This window comes from Archocentrus centrarchus, unplaced genomic scaffold (assembly GCF_007364275.1).
Source record: "Archocentrus centrarchus isolate MPI-CPG fArcCen1 unplaced genomic scaffold, fArcCen1 scaffold_55_ctg1, whole genome shotgun sequence".
Classification (NCBI taxonomy): Eukaryota; Metazoa; Chordata; class Actinopteri; order Cichliformes; family Cichlidae; genus Archocentrus; species Archocentrus centrarchus.
In genome coordinates this window covers 1,944,301-1,949,713 of record NW_022060277.1, presented here as the reverse complement: position 1 = coordinate 1,949,713, position 5,413 = coordinate 1,944,301, and the positions used below count along the sequence as shown (strand labels likewise).

General features: G+C 46.6%; 1 long non-coding RNA gene across 1 annotated transcript; it reads left to right on the top strand.

Moving 5' to 3' along the window:
• The first annotated feature begins 1,827 nt into the window (after nucleotides 1-1,827).
• On the top strand, nucleotides 1,828-4,588 carry LOC115777551 (uncharacterized). Its single transcript, XR_004019638.1, has 3 exons — nucleotides 1,828-1,966; nucleotides 4,354-4,400; nucleotides 4,576-4,588. It is a non-coding gene; the product is annotated as an uncharacterized LOC115777551 (long non-coding RNA).
• Nucleotides 4,589-5,413: the final 825 nt, after the last annotated feature.

The window sequence follows — 5,413 nt, the reverse complement described above, 5'->3', positions numbered from 1 at the left end:
AACATGGGATTTTTCAATAGCACATTGCAGCATTCAGGCATGAATCTAACACACTCACACAGATTGATGGAGAGCTGCATTGTCACAGCTTTGATTGGTCTCAGACTGAGCAGAGAGAAGTGGCTCTCTGTATGCGCACTGCTGAGAAAAAGCAGCTCAGTTCATTTGTGCTCTGTTTCAGTCAGATCAGCATTACTGAGGAGCAGGAAGTGGAGCTCAGCTCTAAACACTCAGCGTGAGGACTGAGTGAAGAGTTTGAGGACAGAGTTTTGGAGCTGCGCTCACAGCTTTGAGCCGTCCATGCAGAGTGCTCATTCTGATAACATGTCCCCTCCTAAAAACACTCCTCTGAGCATCCATCACAACCACAGCAGGTAGAAGATGGCCTTTGTTTCTCTCACTGATGTTTGTGGGATTCATTGAAATCTTCTCCTCCTCAAAGTCAAACTCCTCCAAATCCAGATGCCATCAGGACAGCAGCAAAAATCCTGGTGTCCACAACTTTGAGTCCCAAACTGACTCTGAGCCTCTTTAGTGAATCCAGCAGTTTTTGAACTTCCAAAGAAGTCTTTGAGCTGCAGACGTCAGGAAATCTGAGCCCAAATGTTCCTTTTTCTTTCAGATTCCACCTTTGGAATGAAGCTTTTCACAGGCTGCTCTCCTTTAAATGAGCTGCATCAAACAGCAGGGGAAGAACACACTGTGCTGAAGGAAGATGTGGGTTTTGTAGTCCATCTTCTGCACATTGTAGTTCCAACACATCCAGCATCACGTTGTTAAGGAGAGACGAGTGTGAAGCGGTTCAGATTCTCAGCGCTCTTCTCTTTTCCTGAGTCCTTATTAATTCTCCTGCCGCCTCCCAGCTTAGGAAAAGGAGATAGGAGACACTTTTAGGATGTCCACTTTGTCTCAGGCTCAGTTTGTCCTCCTCAGGTGCTGCCTGCCTCTCTGGATCCTCCTTCTAGTTTTTCATGGCTTTTTCTTCTGCACTTTGTTTCCATCAAACTAATCAAAGGTTCAGTCAGTCTGCTTCTGCATCTGGATTTGGCTCCTCTCCTCCTAAACACTCCAGGACATGACAGGATACCAAGGCCAGATGTTCTTGTGCAGCACAAACACTTTTTCAAAGCTTTTTCCAAATGTTGAACTTGCTGTGGAAGCAGCTCCCAGTTTGAGTCCAGGAGACAGACCCCCTCTCTGCTTTAAGATCAGCTTCAAACTTTCCTTTTGGATCAAGCTTCTAGTTGGAGCTGGATCAGGTGACCCTGAACCCTCCCTTAGTTCTGCTGCTATAGGCTCAGGCTGCTGCTGGACTTCCCATGATGCATTTCTTCTGCACTCCCCTCTTTTCCCTCCTGATGCTTTGATCTGCCACTACTGCAGCTCCTTAACTTTGCTCTTCTCTCTCCTTAGTTTGTGTTTGGTTCTTGTCTCTCTGAGCTCATCTCTGCTCTCTTCTCTTTGCCCTCACACTGAAACCAGTCATGGTCCAAGCTCCTCCTGGAGCCTGTTTTCATTGGAAGCATCTTTCTGTCAGAGGGAGTTCTTCCTTCCCACCATCACCAAGTGCTGCTCACAGTGGATTGTCTGATGGTTGGGGCTTTCTCTCTAAGATTGGAGGCTGTTACCTTACACTGTTACACAACCTGAGATGATGCTGTTGTCTGTTGGCAATTGTCACTTATAAATAAAGCTCCATTAAATTGAATGGATGGAAATGGATCGATGTTATTGTATGTGGCAAACAGGAAATGATTGCTCACAGATGGATTGTTGTTTTGTGTGTCTGCAGTCTGTCAGGCTGTCTGATCACAGAGGAAGGCTGTACTTCTCTGGCCTCAGCTCTGAGCTCCAACCCCTCCCATCTGCGAGAGCTGGACCTGAGCTACAATCATCCAGGAGACTCAGGAATGAAGCTGCTGTCGGCCGCACTGAAGGATCCACGCTGGAGACTGGACACTCTCAGGTATGGAGAGGATGTCTGATAGAGGAGGAAGAGCTGGAAGCATTTCCTGTGTCCTTCACTCACTTCCTGTTTGTTTCATGCACATGTGACATCAACAATCACACATGCAGGAACATTTTTCCTTTGCTCACAACAAAAACACTCTTGGAAGTGAACAATAAGGGATATTAATGTAGGGGGTCTCCAAGGAGAACTTCTCCAGGAACAAGTTGTAGATATCTCAGGATATTTAACAGTGCAGGATTTTGGGAAAACTCATTTTTCCCTCTGAGCCTGATTCAGATCAGATGAATGTGTGCACAGAGAGGCCGAGGACATATTGATCCTAGCTTCCTACAAACACTGGAAGCAGGAAACTGTTAGCCTAGCTCGATCCAAAGAAGAACAAACTGATCACAGTTTTATATTTGAGAGGAAAATGAATGTGAAATGTCAAAGACTGTGTACGAACTAAAGCTTGAAGTCACACAATGATCCTGAAATAATCACTGAGTGCAGTTTGAGTTGTTCAGCATTGTTCCTGTTTTTATTGTCAGCAGCAGGAGGAAAAACTTCAGAGAAACTGGAACATGTTGATGAAGCATCATCTGTGAGAGCCATGCTGCAGCATTTAGTTCAGCTTCAAACTTTACCAGCGCAGGTTTCCTCTGTCGCCTCTTTGATGCTCAGCTCTTCTTCATGTTCCTGCTGCACTCTTCATCTCCTCTGCTCTCTCCTCTTCATCTCCTCTGCTCTCTCCTCTTCGTCTCCTCTGCTCTCTCCTCTTTGTCTCCTCTGCTCTCTCCTCTTCGTCTCCTCTGCTCTCTCCTCTTCGTCTCCTCTGCTCTCTCCTCTTCTTCTCCTCTGCTCTCTCCTCTTCTTCTCCTCTGCTCTCTCCTCTCCTTTGTCTCCTCTGCTCTCTCCTCTTCGTCTCCTCTGCTCACTCCTCTTCATCTCCTCTGCTCTCTCCTCTCCTTTGTCTCCTCTGCTCACTCCTCTTCATCTCCTCTGCTCTCTCCTCTTCTTCTCCTCTGCTCTCTCCTCTTCATCTCCTCTGCTCTCTCCTCTTCGTCTCCTCTGCTCTCTCCTCTTCATCTCCTCTGCTCTCTCCTCTTCGTCTCCTCTCCTCTCTCCTCTTCATCTCCTCTGCTCTCTCCTCTTCATCTCCTCTGCTCTCTCCTCTTTGTCTCCTCTGCTCACTCCTCTTCATCTCCTCTGCTCTCTCCTCTTCTTTGTCTCCTCTGCTCACTCCTCTTCATCTCCTCTGCTCTCTCCTCTCCTTTGTCTCCTCTGCTCTCTCCTCTCCTTTGTCTCCTCTGCTCTCTCCTCTTCTTCTCCTCTGCTCTCTCCTCTTCATCTCCTCTGCTCTCTCCTCTTCGTCTCCTCTCCTCTCTCCTCTTCTTCTCCTCTGCTCTCTCCTCTTCTTCTCCTCTGCTCTCTCCTCTTCGTCTCCTCTCCTCTCTCCTCTTCATAGCTCCGCCCCTGAGCTCCGCCCCTGAGCTCCACAGAGGAAGTTGTTCTTCTTGGTGTGATTATTCTGCGTGATGTAGTCTCAGATTTCAGAGCCAGTTTTCCATTTTGAGCTCATTTCCAGCTTCAAGTCTTTTAACAACCTTGTGCAGTTTGCAGATCTTCTAAGTTCTCAGCTGGAAGACAAAAGCTGCAAATTCCCTTCAATGAGTCATTTTGAATTGATGTTCAAATGAAGATTCAAATGTTGTTCCAGTGTGAAAACAATGTGTAACTGGAAGATCCTGTGAAGCACTGCTGAAAGACAAAGAGCCCAACACGTGGACATCCTCTGTTCTAACATCATTTCAGCTGTTGGGTTAAATCCTCTTGACTTTTGTGCCTTTCTGACCGTATAAAGGACACTTTGAGACAAAAACAGGAAAACAATCTGATGGTGCTGCAGACTAATCCACAGGATCTGATCTCCTTGATCCGTGGATCATTTTCCTATACTTGTCATATTCAAAGGTCAGACATCTTCAAGTGTGTGTGTGCCTCTGAGGCACAGCTGTGACTCTGTCACTTCTTTTCCTCTACTTAATGATGGAGAAGAAGTTTGATGAGCCCAGTGCTGCATTTGAATGCTTTCTTTCTCATCAACAACATCCAGACTGAAAGCTTCAAAGAATGAACTCCAAAGTGTTCAAACAGGCTCCCACTGGCCATCACTGCCTCTGCCTGTAGCCGGGTCAGACCTGCAGCTGCAGGGTTTTGATGCTGATCTGAGAACAGTTCAATGATGCGGTCATCCCTCGTGGTGCTCGCAGCTTCACTTTCATCGGCCCTAAAGGGAAATTAGCCGTGCGGCCGAGCCAGAACAAAAACATGTAGAAAACAGAGATGCAGACGCTCAGAGGAAGACAGGAAATAACCTCTGACCCCCCTCCTCCTTTCAGGGCGGAGCCTGCTGGAGTGCGATGGCTGAGCCCAGGTCTGAGGAAGTGTAAGTGTGTTTTTAATGTGATTGATGAAAACAAAGCAGCACACATTCAACCATCTTCAAACTGTCACATCACTCATTCACATCTCTGATGTCAGGAGTCATCATCAAAGTGTCAATCAATGAACAGATGATGGATCAATAACTGCAGCTGGATTGTGTTTGTTCTCTCCATCAGATTCCTGTCAACTCACAATCGACACAAACACAGTGAACAAATGGCTACAACTGTGTGACAACAACAGGAAGGTGACACATGTGGAGGAGGTTCAGTCATATCCTGATCATCCAGACAGGTTTGATTATTGGAAACAGCTGCTGTGTAGAAATGGTCTGACTGGTCGCTGTTACTGGGAGGTCGAGTGGAGAGGAAACGTTTATATATCAGTGAGTTACAGAAGAATCAGAAGGAAAGGATGGTAAATGGTAAATGGAGTAGTTCTTATATAGCGCTTTTCTACTCAGTATGAGCACTCAAAGCGCTTATACAACACGTTTTACATTCACCCATGCACTCCCATTCATACAAGCACTTCCATGTTTTACTAAGCTAAGTGCTTTTAATTAGCTAACATTCACACACATTCATACTCCGACGGGACGGTCGGAGAGCAACTTGGGGTTAAGTATCTTGCCCAAGGATACATTGGCATGTAGCCCGGAGTAGCCAGGAATCGAACCACTGACCTTCCGATCAGTAGGTGACCTGCTCTACCTACTGAGCTACAGCCAAAGGAGTCAGTAAAGACTGTGTGTTTGGATACAATGATCAGTCCTGGAGTCTGAACTGCTATGATGGTCGTCCTCAGTCTGTCATTCACAATAAGAGACTAACATCCATCTCCTCCTCCTCCTCCTCCTCCTCCTCTGGTTCTAACAGAGTAGCAGTGTATGTGGACTGTCCTGCTGGCACTCTGTCCTTCTACAAAGTCTCCTCTGACACTCTGATCCACCTCCACACCTTCAACACCACATTCACTGAACCTCTTTATCCTGGGTTTTGGTTCAGGTTTCCT